The sequence below is a fragment of the Dama dama genome, chromosome 22, assembly GCF_033118175.1.
Source record: "Dama dama isolate Ldn47 chromosome 22, ASM3311817v1, whole genome shotgun sequence".
Classification (NCBI taxonomy): domain Eukaryota; kingdom Metazoa; phylum Chordata; class Mammalia; order Artiodactyla; family Cervidae; genus Dama; species Dama dama.
In genome coordinates, this window is record NC_083702.1 from 40,918,124 (window position 1) to 40,932,811 (window position 14,688).

General features: G+C 42.5%; 1 non-coding gene across 1 annotated transcript; it reads left to right on the forward strand.

The window, feature by feature from the left end:
- The first annotated feature begins 14,413 nt into the window (after positions 1-14,413).
- TRNAE-CUC (transfer RNA glutamic acid (anticodon CUC)) lies at positions 14,414-14,486 on the forward strand. Its single transcript has one exon. It is a non-coding gene; the product is annotated as a tRNA-Glu (tRNA).
- Positions 14,487-14,688: the final 202 nt, after the last annotated feature.

Here is a 14,688-nt window from a genome sequence, read left to right on the forward strand (position 1 = left end):
CGGATTTTACATGTCCATGGGAGCCTTCACAGGAGAATAAAGAACTGAAGAAGTGATTGGAGCTGAAGGCTTTTACACTTTTTAGACAAAGAAGCAATACATTGTGAAGAATTGACAAGACAAAGGTTTTGGACTATGGGTGGTAAAAAGCGAAGAAGTAACAAGGTTTGTTTATACAGACTTCCAGGCCCTGAACTCCTGTCTCTGCTAATAAGTCTTTCTCGTGATACAGGAAGGGTACCTAGATTTATCTCCTTCCCTGGTGGCTCAGATGGTAAAGCATCTGTCTACAATGCGGGAGACCCAGGTTCGATCCCTGGGTTGGTAAGATCCTCTGGAGAAGGAAATGGCAACCTGCTCTAGTCCTCTTGCCTGGAAAATCCCGTGGACAGAGGAGCGTGGTAGGCTACAGTCCATGGGGTCGCAAAGAGTCAGGCACGACTGAGCAACTTCACTTTCTTTGGGGAAGTGTATGCCAAGGTGCCGTATTTTGGGGGTAGCACATCCTGGTATACCGCAATGCTTTAAAAATCCTAAAGAACAATTTATTCCAGCAGACGACTCTATTCAACCAAATTATCAAACAAGTGTTGGTTTATACAAAAACTTGCAAAAAGTAAAAAGAATACTTTCATATGCCTTTCTTAATGAAAATGCTAAAGGAAATGTGCCACAAAAAATGATAAAACAGAGAAAAGAAGGTATGAAATATAGGAAACGAGAAAGAGGCAAAGGGATGCCTGAGATGATGGTGACAGAAAATCACAGGGTGAAAACTGATCTTGGGTGGCCTTGACATGCAGTGGCTTAGAACGGGACTTGGGTTCCCAGCCGGAAATTGGGCTGTGTCACAACAGTGAAAGCACCAGATCCTAGCCACTAGAACAGTGGTCAGTGACAAGGGCCCTGGCCCTTCAGCTTCGCAGAAAAGAATTTCCACAGAGATGAAAAGTAGTGAAGCAAGTAAAGCATTTATTAAGGGGGAAAAAAGCACAGTACGCCTGCGTGTACAGTCGTACTCAGAGAGAGAGGGAGTCAGAGTTGCACCCTCATGGCAGTTTGAATTACTTTTATGGGGTACTTATTCCAGCTTTCCTTTGGCCAATCATTTTGATTTGCTTGGCTAACAGTCTGTATTTGGTATATCTCTGGATCCTCCCATGGGTGCACAGGTATCTCTCAGCCAAGGTGGATTTCACCGAAAAGGCATCTGGATAGAGCATCCTTTGACATAACTACCCCTTTGACCCTCAAGGAGCCTTTTCTGAGGGGGGTCTCCTGACTTTGGGAACGAGAACTATGTGGTCTGAGCAGGGCCCACCCTCCCCCCTTAACTGCCCTGCTATTCTTGTTTTGGAGTTTCAATCCACAGGGAATGGATCGCCAATCACTTTATGCTGGGTAGGGGTCCATATACTTCCTGCATCAAAAACTAGGTACCAAGTGTAGAAGGCAACTGACCCAGATGGGGAGCAATGTAGCTCAGGAGAGAGACACACTAAGAATCACCCTTATGATGCCTACTGCCCTATTTGACCTGAGCTCAGAATCTGGTCTCACTTGGCTTGTTTGTATTGTTTGTGCTCCTCCCTTCCTGCCTGACCAAATGAGAATCATTTTATCCGACAGAAATGTTCTGCTTTGATCTATTCCTGAGATCTAGATGTAGGCCACTGTCAGCTAGAAATAGAAAATATAGAGCATTGCACACTCCCTAACCATATTCCTGCTGGATGTCCATTCCTGAGCCTACACCACACCCTTGCATTTTTCAGGATTCATGACCCTGCCCTCATATTGCCCCAGATGGGGTTCTTACAAACAAGAGACACTCAGCTCTGCCTGAGAATTTTTCACTAAACAGTGGCAGTGCTATATTTTCTTATCCAGATAATTTTGTTCTTGCTATGCAGTGTTTCACAACCAAAAGTACAGCAAATTATTTCTTAATGAATTGTGAATTGTCATCCAAAATTGAATTGCAGAATGTTTAGGGTCATTTCAGCATAATGAAATGATCAGGTGCATCTGCACAGTTAGCTTGCTGAGAATTCCAGGGAACAGAGAATTTTCTTACTTCCTAAAAGACCACCAAAAAGATCCAATGATCAAACAAAGCTAAGTTTATTGGGCTTACTGCTACAGCAAAAGACATCACTTTGACACAGTCTCAGTAGCATCTCAAAAGGACAAATTCTGGAAACAATATTTTTAGGATTTTAGGGCTAGTGCAGGGGGGTTTTATGATGGGTCTCACAAAGCAGAGAGTTTAATGGGATTAGACAAAGCTACTCTACAATGGTTTTGAATTGTGTAGGAGGGCCAGATGAGTGCCTTGAGGTAAGTATTGACTAGTAAGCATGATGAATAAACTATTTTATTTGGCTCCTAGTTTCATTTCCTACTAGGAAGTATTTCTATGAAAGAGTAACTATGTTATTTTTGTTTATACTCGCATTGCTTGACACAAAGGCGAGAAAGAATCCTTCATCTCAAAATTACTTAACACAAAGACAGGGAAATATGTTGATTTTGCTACTGATCATGTGCCTGAGACAGTGAGGTCAAACAAACTGAACCATGGAAGTTTGGAGCAGAGAAAGGTTTATTGCAGAGCCAAGCAAGGGGAACAAGGGACTCCTGCTCAAAAGCCCTGACTCCCTACTGGTTTTCAGGGAGAAGTTTTTACAGGTAAAAATTGGGGTGAGAATGAAGCCAAATCCAGCCTTTGTACCCCAACATTGCAATTAAATCACAGAGTTTTTGGTGAACTAGAAAAGAATAGCTTTTAACAAGGTCCTACTGTATACTACAGGGAATTATATTCAATATCCTGTGATAAACCATAATGGAAAAGAATCTTTAAAAAGATCATGTATATGTGTATAACTGAGCCAATTTGCTATACAGCAGAGATTGACACAACATTGTAAATTTACATCAATTTTTAAAAAAAGAATAGCTTTGTTGCAGGGAAAAGCCAATTTTGGCTGTATGGTAAAACTGTTTCCTTGACTTGCTTTTTGTTGCTTTTGTTATTATAATCAAACATAATGGCCTACCTCAGAGAACTCTGCCTCACTGTTACTAAAGTGCCTTTGTTCAGAACCCTGTCCATCTATAGACTGCAGGAAGGAAAAAATTAACACATCCCTATGCCTGAGACTTTCCATTCTGGGAGATATTTATAAGATTAATGGCTTTTTCACTTTGTTTCCTTACCTCCCCCGTCTCAGATCTATAAAAGAACCTGGCATCCAGACCCCGACAAGATTGGTATTTTGAGACATTATTCTGCCATCTTCTCTATCAGCCAACTCCCCAAATAAGTTGTATCTTTGCTTCAACACTTTGTCTCAGATTCACTGGCCTGTCAAGTGGCAAGCAGAGCAAGTTTGGATTCCTTAAGCTTTGTTGCTTTGGCAAGCAAAGAGAGGCACAGCAGACTAATGCCCTCAAAACTGTGTGTCCCCTCTTGGAAGGGGGAGTGAGGAGTTTTATAGTAATGGTTCAAAGAGGGCGTGATCAGCTTGTGAGCATTCTTCTGATTAGCTGATGGTGAGGTAAGTGGAGTTAACATCATCAACCTTCTGGTTCCAGCTGGTCTGGGGTCTCTGTGTTTACCTGCTTGTGGGCAGCATACAGATAGCTTCTCCGACCTAGGAGGGATTTTAGTATCTGCAAAACAACTAAAAGATATTGTTATGTATATCTCTTGAGGAGGAACCAAGACTCTGCCCAAAGGCTTTAATATTGTTTCTTGACTTGCTCCTCCCTTTGTCGTTTGTCACCGCACCTTCTCCCTTCCCAAATTAGCAAATGTTTGAACTTTTCCCTTGGAACTCAGGGAAGGTCCTGGAGGCTGAAAGGACAGGGAAAGAATTTGTACCCAGGAGAGCCACTCAGAGACTTGATGAGTTTCAATTATCATAACTATTATCTAAGGTAAGAGACTGAAGAATGTTGAGATATTTTTATTGAATTTGTAAATCCCACTGGCATTATGGGAAAAGACTGTGCCAATCTCAAGTAGTTGGAAATATTTACAAGTATTTATCTAAATGAATCCTGATATTTTCTACAATAGCATCAATTACCCACAGTTAAGGCACCAAGTCCTCACCACTGGACTGCCAGGGAATTTGCTCTCTTCTATTTTGAAATCATCAAACCTCAACTGTGTTTAAGAGTGGAACCCTTTTGGGAAGGACTTCATGAAGGAGTAAGAAAGGCAAAATCTACATGGGACATTATCATCTTGGATATAATCTTCAATCAAATAGCAAGATGAGAAAATCATAATTTGCTCATATTTGACATTCAAGCATCCTTCATATGTTTCCTCACGTAAACTTGCATCTCATGAAAATGTTGCAGAAAGGGGACCCTTTCCAGGGCCCAAGAATGGGCTCTTGTCTAATGCTCAGAAATGAATTGTCTGCAGAGACACATGTGCTGACAAAGCAAGAGATTTTATTGGGAAGGAGTGCCCAGGTGGAGAGCAGTAGGGTAAGGGGACCCAGGAGAACTCCTCTGCCTTGTGGCTCACAGTCTCAGGTTTTATGGTAGTGGGATTAGTTTCTGGGTTGTCTTTGGCCAATCATTCTAACTCTGAGTCCTTCCTGGTGCACACGCATTGCTCAGCCAAGATGGATGCCAGCAAGAAGGATTCTGGGAGATGGTAGGACATGAGGCATATGCTTTTGACCTTTCTCAAATGCTTTTGGTTGATGGTAGCATATTAGTTCCATGTTCCTTACTAGAACCTCCTGTCATAAAACAACTCACACAAATGTTTACTATGGAGCCTGGCCAGGGTGGGTGGTACCAGTCAGTGTTTTCCTCTAACAAAAAGAGCTTTGTGTGCTGTTTTCAAGGACTGAGGAATTGGGTAGAGAACAGTTCTTCAAAGTCTAACTTGAGACAGAAAAAATATGAGTAGTAGGTGTTTGGGTGACTTTCCTTCCAATATTATTTAAAATATTTCCTTCAAATGTTATTTGAATTGTTTGGCATTATTTCACAGTGTTATTGAACATGGCTTCTGAAGTCAGAAAGACTTTGGTTTAATTCTTGTTTTGCCATTTAGTTGCCTGGTCTTGGCACAGTTACTTAATCATTCTGAGCCTTAGTTTTTGCATCTGATAAATGGGGATAGATAATAATATCTATGCACTGTATCACTGAGAACATTAAATGACATAAAGAATGTCAAACACTTAGTACCATGCTCAATAAATATTAGTGGAGGTTTTAATAACTTCCCAGTACTGTCCTAAAAATCTTAAAGATAAAACTTAAAATGGCATTTCTTAAAAAGACTTTCTTAATCTGGCTTATGCTGATCTCTCCAGCTTCACCAAACTGCATATAATTTCCTCCACAAACTATAGAGTTCCTTGAGTCCCAGCCTTCTTCATGCCTTCACATCCTCTACTCCCAGAAGTATCCTTCTCTTCTTAATTTATTATCCTCACCTTAAGCCTTGGCATTACTTCCTCTCTGAAGTCTCCATTGACTGGATTAAGGTGCTTGTTTTTTGCACTTATCATAACTCCTGTTCATACCTTTCTATAGCTGTGTACTAGTAACTTGGTTAGTTTAAATAAGGAGCTCACTATTAGACTATGTCTAATTCATATTTTGAACTCCAGACGCTAGTGCAGTGATTTGTAAATGGTAGACATTCAAAGAGCCCTAGATAATTAAATAACTAATGAATAAACTAATTACTTCCAAGTTCTAATCTGTTGTTTTGCAGATCCTGGACCTCATTTGCTTGAACATTCAGGAACACACAAGCTTAAGGGAAATGAATCACACTAAATAGACTTTCAATGTAGTGTGTAAAACAGAATGCAGCTTATTGAAAAATAACTCCTGTCAATGTGATGGAAGAAATATTCTCCTATTGAGTTTTGAGGAAGCTATTCTGGCTTATACATGAATTTGATCTCTACCAGAACAGCCTATATTATGGCCTGTCAAACATGCATTGTACTTCTACTTTAACCATTAAAAAGATTATCCAGAGGTTAATAGTGTCTGTTTTGAAGAGAGAAATATATGTCTCTTCCTCTCTATGATACCAATGCTAGTGCTCCTTCAAAGATAAGACTCCCTTTTCAGATACCAAGGTCATGCTGACTCACTGTGTATGCTAATCTGTCTTTCTTTTTTTTCCCCCAAAGTACAGCATATAGAATGCTGTGAAAGTGCTGCACTCAATATGCCAACAAATTTGGAAAATGCAGCAGTGGCCACAGGACTGGAAAAGGTCAGTTTTCATTCCAATCCCTAAGAAAGGCAATGCCAAAGAATGCTCAAATTACCACACAATTGCACTCATCTCACATGCTAGTAAAGTAATGCTCAAAATTCTCCAAGCCAGGATTCAGCAATACGTGAACCGTGAACTTCCAGATGTTCAAGCTAGTTTTAGAAAAGGCAGAGGAACCAGAGATCAAATTGCCGACATCTGTTGGATCATCAAAAAGCAAGACAGTTCCAGAAAAAAAATCTATTTCTGCTTTATTGACTATGCCAAAGCCTTTGACTGTGTGGATGAGAGTAAACTGTGGAAAATTCTGAAACAGATGGGAATGCCAGGCCACCTGACCTGCCTCTTGAGAAATCTGTATTCAGGTCATGAAGCAACAGTTAGAACTGGACATGAAACAATAGACTGGTTCCAAATAAGAAAAGGAGTACATTGAGGCTGTATATAGTTACCCTGCTTATTTAACTTATATACAGAGTACATCATGCAAAATGCTGGGCTAGATGAAGCACAAGCTGGGATCGAGATTGCCAGGAGAAATATCAATAACCTCAGATATATAGATAACACAACCCTTATGGCAGAAAGTGAAGAAGAACTAAAGAGCCTCTTGATGAAAGTGAAAGGAGAGTGAAAAAGTAGGCTTAAAACTCAACATTTAGAAAACTAAGATCATGGCATCTGGTCTGATCACTTCATGGCAAATAGATGGGGAAAGAGTGGAAACAGTGTCAGGCTTTACTTTTTTGGGCTCCAAAATCACTGAAGATGGTGACTGTAGCCATGAAATTAAAAGACACTTAACTCCTTGGAAGGAAGGTTATGACCAACCTAGACAGCATATTAAAAAGCAGAGACATTACTTTGCCAACAAAGGTCCGTCTAGTCAAGGCTATGGTTTTCCAGTGGTCATGTATGGATGTGAGAGTTGGAATGTGAAGAAAGCTGAGCACCAAAGAACTGATGCTTTTGAACTGTGGTGTTGGAGAAGACTCTTGAGAGTCCCTTGGACTGCAAGGAGATCCAACCAGTCCACCCTAAAAGAGATCAGTTCTGAGTGTTCATTGGAAGGACTGATATTGAATCTGAAATTCCAATACCTTGGCTATCTGATGCGAAGAGCTGACTCATTTGAAAAGACCTTGATGCTGGCAAAGATTGAAGGCGGGAGAAGAAGGGGATGACAGAAGATGAGATGGTTGGATGGCATCACCAACTCAATGGACTTGAGTGTGCATAAACTCCAGGAGTTGGTGATGGACAGGAAGGCCTGAAAGGCTGCAGTCCTTGGGGTCACAGAGAGTCGGACACGACTGAGTGACTGAACTGAACTGAACTGAACTGACAGCATGTGGGGGCTTCCCAGGTGGGGTTAGTGGTGAAGAACCCACCTACCAGTGCAGGAGAAGCGGGTTTTATCCCTAGGTTGGGAAGATTCACTGGAGAAGAAAGTGGAAACTCACTCCAATTTTCTTGCCTGGGAAATCTCACGGACAGAGGAACCTGGTGGGCTACAGTACATGCATCACAAAGAGTTGGACACAACTGAAGTGACTTACCACACATGCACAGTGTGTAGATTTATTTAAGCTTCCTCCAAGTTACCTTTGTTACATGATGCAGGCAATGAGAAGAGAGATATAGGATGCTATCAAGAACAGACATGCAGGTGGTGGAGAGCATGGTGCCTGGACCTCCTCCATACTTGCTCAGCTTGGCTAAGGGCTGCTGCCTGTTGGCCCAGGACACAGACACCCAGAACTGTTAAGGGATATAGGAAAAGTTGACAAGGACCCTCGCTTGGGGGCCTTGGCTCTTGGTAAGAACACAAAGAAGAATCTGAGGTCTTACCTGTGACCAAAACAAGTTTAAGGAAAGAACAGAAAGAACACCTCAAGGGAGAGGCGGGCCAAGCCAAGAGAGGCAGTGTAGGGGTTTTCAAGATAGGGCTTTTATATAATCATTTAGGTGGGTGTGGACTGACAATTTTGATTGACAATTACAAGTTACAAAATAACAGGCTCTCTTGTGCATGTCTTTCACACAATTCAGTTTGTTATAGTCAGATGTATGTATGTATAGAATATTTATGAACCCTTAACAGACTCTCAGATGCCTAAGGTCATTCGAGGACACAGCTGTGCACCAAGCAGGCATGTGCTAGAATTGGAGAACTCCCATGGTTAGTTTGTATCCACTGTACCAATAGGGCACAGGAGCTGGAGTTGGAGAAGTGGTTGTTTCTGTAGCATATCTGTGAGCTCTCCTGGGCTGCAATGGGGTGTATCTGGAGGTGGAGTTTAGAGATCAGTTTGAATCTTTTTCAGTTAGGTCACCCCTTGTTCCTCCTGCTAAACTTTCTACCGAATAGAATGATGGCATGGCTCAGGTGATGCCACTTCCTGGTGATGCTGAGGTGGGGAGCTGGTCCTGCAGCCACTGGTGGGGGAACTTAGCCGCCTTCCATGCCTTGAGGGCCTCTATGGCAGCCACCCTTGTGGCTGCCTCATGGCTGTGCAGCTGCTGGGCTGTGAGAAAGGGCGGTCCCAGACAGCAGTGATTCTCCACCTGAATCTCCAGGCGGTGGACGTACAGAGGCCTCAGCCTGAGTGCTTTCTGATGCACTGGCAGCCTGGGTGCAGAATGGCACAGGAGCATGGTAGGAACACAGTGCCAGTCACACCTCAGGTCTGCCCTCCAGAGCAATCTGTGTCTTTTGAAACTTTCGAGGAATGTTTCCCTGTTATGTTTGATGTTTGTTCTTTGTTCCAACAAGGTATAAAAATGTGCTGAAAACCATGCTTCTCCAGAGCACTTTCTTCCTTGGTGGAGACCACACTTTTGGGCAATAGTCCTCAGTTTTGCTCAGATGAAACTCTTTTCTATTCTTATTATAGATTGTTGATTATTTGCATCAAAAATGCTTTATCTCCTCCAGAGGAAAATGTTTAGTGATAATCAATGTAATTTATCAGGAGCCTGATGTATTCTGGGTTCCGCCCTGTACTCACCAAAAGCAAGTCCATCCCCCTATTGTATAGCACTGGGAACTCTGCTCAGTCTTATGCAGCAGCCTACATGGGTGGGGAGCTTGGGGGAGAATTGGTCAGTTCAGTTTAGCTGCTCAGTTGTGTCCAACTCTTTGCAATCCCAAGGGAGAGAATGGATACATGTATATGTATGGCTGAGTCCCTTTGCTGTCCAGCTAAAACTATCATGGCATTGTTAATCAGTTATACCCCAGTACAAATTAAAGGGTTTCTTTTTGTTTGTTTGTTTTTTAAAAAGCAAGTCCATCTCTTGATAATGGACCAATGTTAAGTAGGCTGTTGAGATTGCTTTACAAATCTGGTATGTCAATGTGAAACGGTTTACCTCAGATTGGGACTTGAACCCATGTTCTGGAGTTTGAACCCAGCCAAAACCTTGCTTGTGACTCAAACCCATGTGGCTGGGACTCAAACCCAGCCAAAACCCTGCTTGGGACATGAACGCAGCCAAAACCTAGTTTTAGGACTCAAACCCAACCAAAACCATAGTACCTGGTTTCAGGACCCAATGAAGCTCAGGTTCTTGATGTTACATCACAGGAAGAATTCAGTGAGAGACAAAGTGATAGGTAAGAAGTGGATTTATTCAGATTCAGAGAGATGAACACTCCACAGACAAAGGGTAGGGCATTGCAGAGGGCGAGTGCAGCCTTGAAATTTGGCATGGTTAGCTTTTATAGGTTGGGTAACTTCATATGCTAAAGAGTGTGAGGATTATTCCAACTATTTTTAGGAAGGGCAGAGATTTTCAGGATTTGGTCCACCGCCCACTCCTTGGTCTTTTTACAGTGTCTTGGAACTGTCATGGTACCTCTGGGTGTGTTATTTCACTTGATTGAGGATCAAGGTCCAGTCTTGTCTGCCAACTTGATTCTAATTCTTGTCTGCCCATTTGATTCTAGTCGATTTATATTATGTCCTTGGGCTATGTCATTCTTTCAAAAGTTGTGACCTGCACCTTTCCCTCCCATTACAAATGTATTAATTTGCAATTTTGTTGAGCTCAGAATGTTCACTTCTATATGAGGAGCATATTCTTACCCAGCACTCAAGCACTCAAGCTTCAACAGAAAGCTGTAATGGGAGGGAAATAATCCTCCCACTCACTAGCATATGAATTTACCCAGCATATAAAAACTGACTATCCTGCATTTCTTAGCCAAATTTACCTTCTGCAATGGTCCACATTCTGTCTGTGAAGTGTGAGCCTCTCTGAATCTGAATAAATCCACTTCTTACCAGTCACTTTGTCTCTCACTGATTTTTTTCTGCGATGAGACATCAAGAGCCTGAATTCCATTAGGTCCTGAAACCAAGTATCATGGGTTTTGGCTGGATCCAAGTCCCAGCCAAGCAGTTTGAGTCCAAGCAGGATTTTGACTAGGTTCAAGTCTCAGTCATGTGGATTTGAGTCCCAGTCTGAGGTAAACAGTTTCAAAACCAATGACAGTCATTAAATCACAAGGTAAAATCATTAATTCACAATGTGAAATCACTAAGACAAGAAAGAAAAATACCAGTTACCGATTGTTTATTCTTGCCAATAAATCCAAGGGACGAGTGTTGAGGCAAAGGATATTTTGCCTTTATACAAAAAGCCGGCAGACCAAAAAGATGGTAGACTAGTGTCTCAAAATGCCAGCTTCTTTTATAGAGCAGAGATGGGGGAATGTGATGAAATAAAGTAAAAAAGGCAGAATAGTTAGGAAAGGCGGTGAGAAAGTAAAGTAAAAAGGGCCATCAGAATTACAAAATGTCTCTGGGAAGGGCCAGCCTGTGGAAGGGATTAAACTCTTCTTTCCTGTAATCATTTGCAAGTGGGCATGCTCAGATTATCTCCCTGTGAGCTGAACAAATGCACTTTAGTTTACCAGTCAGGCAGAGGAGTAGGGTTTTCTGAGGTAGGCTATTCTGTATGATTATAATAACAAAAGTAACAAAAAGCAAGTCAAAGAAACAGTCCCAACATGAAGTCAGAATAGGCTCTTTCCTGCAACATACTCAGTGACTTGATGATGATAACATTGTCTCTACAGACTGAACTACCTACAAAGCCAAGTCAAAATTAGAACGAAAGAGCCTAGATGATCCCATCATTTCATGGCAAATAGGAGGGGGAAAAGTGGAAACACTGGCAGATTTTATTTTCTTGGGCTCCAAAATTGTTTCCAGAATCTTGGCTCTCTGCACCCAATGCCAAACAGAAATACAGAGACAGAGTTATGGAGGAGAAGGAAAGACTGGCTTTATTACTTTGCCAGGCAAAGGGGGACCACAGTAGACTGGTGCCTCAAGAACTGTGCCCCCCTCCCTGGTGAGTAGGAAAAGGTTATATAGTCAGGCAGTATATGATAAGGATCAAGTCAGTCGCAGTCTTGTGAATGAGTGAGTGAGTGAAATCGCTCAGTCATGTCTGACTCTTTGCGACCCCATGGACTGTAGCCTGCCGGTCTCCTCCACCCATGGGATTTCCAGGCAAGAATACTGGAGTGGGTTGCCATTTCTTTCTCCAGGGGATCTTCCCCACCCAGGGATCAAACATGGGTCTCCCACATTGCAGGCGGACTCCCTACCATTTAAGCCACCAGGGAAGAACAGTCTTGTGATAGTGTCAGTTGCTCAGTCTTGTCCAATTCTTTGTGACCTCATGGACTGGACTGTAGCCTGCCAGGCCTCAAACAGTCTTGTATTCTGTAAAGTTTCAAAAGGGTGGGGTTGCTGACAGGTTAGGGTGTGTGCTGGGTCTTAGGTGGTCCATCTCCTAATGTGATGAGTCTCTCTGGTCCTTTAATCTTGCCTCAGGTGGTTTTGTTGCTGTTCTTCCTTTGATTAGCAACTGTTCTGCCATTTGGGACTGAGATAAGGTCATGGAGGTTAGAGTCTTGCCTATAAGAAATGCGGGACAAAAAGGCTTCCCTGCCTAGGAGTCCCATAAGGCCCTGCTAGACATCAAAATCACTGCAGACACTGACTGCAGCCATGAAATTAAAAGACACTTGCTCCTTGGAATGAAAGTTATGACAAATTGAGAGTTCCTTGGACTACAAAGAGATCAAACCAGTCAATCCAAAAGGAAATCAACCTTTAATATTCACTGGAAGGACTGATGCTAAAGCTGAAGCTCCAATACTTTGGCCAACTGATGGGAAATGCCAACTCATTGGAAAAGACCCTGATGCTGGGAGAGATTGAGGACAGGAGGAAAAGGGGGCAGGCAGAAGATGATGAGATGGTTATGTCAGAACAGTACATAATTTCTTCAGTTTAGTCTCACCACAACAAAGATTTGAAATGACAGGCCAGTGTTACAACTCTGTTACAGTTCAGAATTCTATTTGGTAAACAGAAATACCACCAACTTGTGAGGGTGGGCTGACCCTGAAGGAGAGGCCTCAATCCATCTTGACTCACTCTTTTTATACTTTTTGTCTCCTCCCTCTCCCCCCCAACCCCCAGCCTGCTCCATGCAAATTAGGCCTAGCATCCATCATTGGAAGGAAAGTTATGACCAACCTAGACAGCATATTAAAAAGCAGAGACATTACTTTGCCAACAAAGGCCCGTCTAGTCAAGGCTATGGTTTTTCCAGTGGTCATGTATGGATGTGAGAGTTGGACTGGGAAGAAAGCTGAACACCAAAGACTTGATGCTTTTGAACTGTGGTGTTGGAGAAGACTCTTGAGAGTCCCTTGGACTGCAAGGAGATCCAACCAGTCCATCCTAAAGGAGATCAGTCCTGGGTGTTCATTGGAAGGACTGATGTTAAAGCTGAAACTCCAATACTTTGGCCATCAGATGCGAAGAGCTGACTCATTTGAAAAGACCCTGATGCTGGGAAAGATTGTGGGCAGGAGGAGAAGGGGACGACAGAGAATGAGAAGGTTGGATGGCATCACCGACTCAATGGACATGGGTTTGGGTAGACTCTGGGAGTTGGCGATGAACAGGGAAGCCTGGTGTGCTGTGGTTCATGGGGTCACAAAGAGTCGGACACGACTGAGCGACTAAACTGAACTGAAATGAACTGAACTGAACCAAACTGAACCGAACCCATCATTGATCAGGAAGGGGGTGCATGTGTTTCACGTGAGGTTTCACTCTGGTCCTTGGATTTTTCCTTTGTTCCCCTTTCGTGGGCTTTCCCCCTTTCTTTGTCTGTCTTTTAGCTACCATGATTTTGGATTCCTTTTTCTATTCTAACTACTTAACAGTTAGATGGCATCACCGACTCAATGGACATGAATTTGAGCAGACTCTGGAAGATAATGAAGGACAGAAGAGCCTCATGTGCTACAGTCCACAGACTTGCAAAGAGTCAGACAAGACTTAGCGACTGAACAGAGAATATCAGGCTAAAATAGAGACGATTTGTTAAAGGGAACTGGATACTTAAAGTCTGTGGGTTAAAGCCTCTTCACTACTGCAAAACCACCAAAGAAAACTTGTGAACTATATCTTTTATAACATTTACTTGGCTGACCTATCACCTTCACACTAAACCACTGTGGGTGGGTTAATCTAGTAGCCAAACTTTTTCTTGAAGGTGCATGCATGCTCAGTCATGTCTGACTCTTTGCTACCCTTTGGACTGCAACCCTCCAGGCTCCTCTGTCCATTGGATTTCCCAGGCGCGAACACTGGAATGGATTGCCATTACCTGCTCTAAAAGGTCTTCCTACCCAAGGAGAGAACCTGCATCTCCCTCATCTCTTACATTGGCAGGCAGATTCTTTACCACTGAGCCACCTGGGTAGCCCCTTTTTTAAAGGACCAAGTAATAACTTTTTTTCAGTTCTGTGGGCCATGTGGTATCTGTTACAAGTACTCAACTGTGCCATCTTAGCTCAAAACCAACTACATGTATTACTTAAGTGAGGAAATTCTCTGGCAGTCTAGTGGTTGAGACTGTGCCTTCACTCCAAGGATGCAGGTTTAACACTGGTCAGAGAACTGAGATACTGCCATCCTCAAAGTGCACACACACACCAAAGAAAACCCAAAACAAAACAACAAAAAGCCCCAAACTAACAAGAACTTAAGTGAATGAGCTTGGCTATATTCAAATAAAATCATTTATGGGATGTCCCTGGTGGTCCAGTGGTTAAGATGCCACACTCTCAATGCAGAGGGCCCGGGTTTGATCCCTGGCTAGGGAACTAGAATCCTATATGCTGCAACTGTTTGCATGCCACGACTAAGACTTGGCAAAGCAAAATAAATAAGTATATTAAAAACAATTTTTTGGACACTGAAATTTGAACGTCCATTAAAAAATAAATCTTTCCTTTTCTATAGCTCTTTGGAATTCCTTTCTATTTGATAGGTGAGATGCAACTCAATTCATAAATTATTGAATAA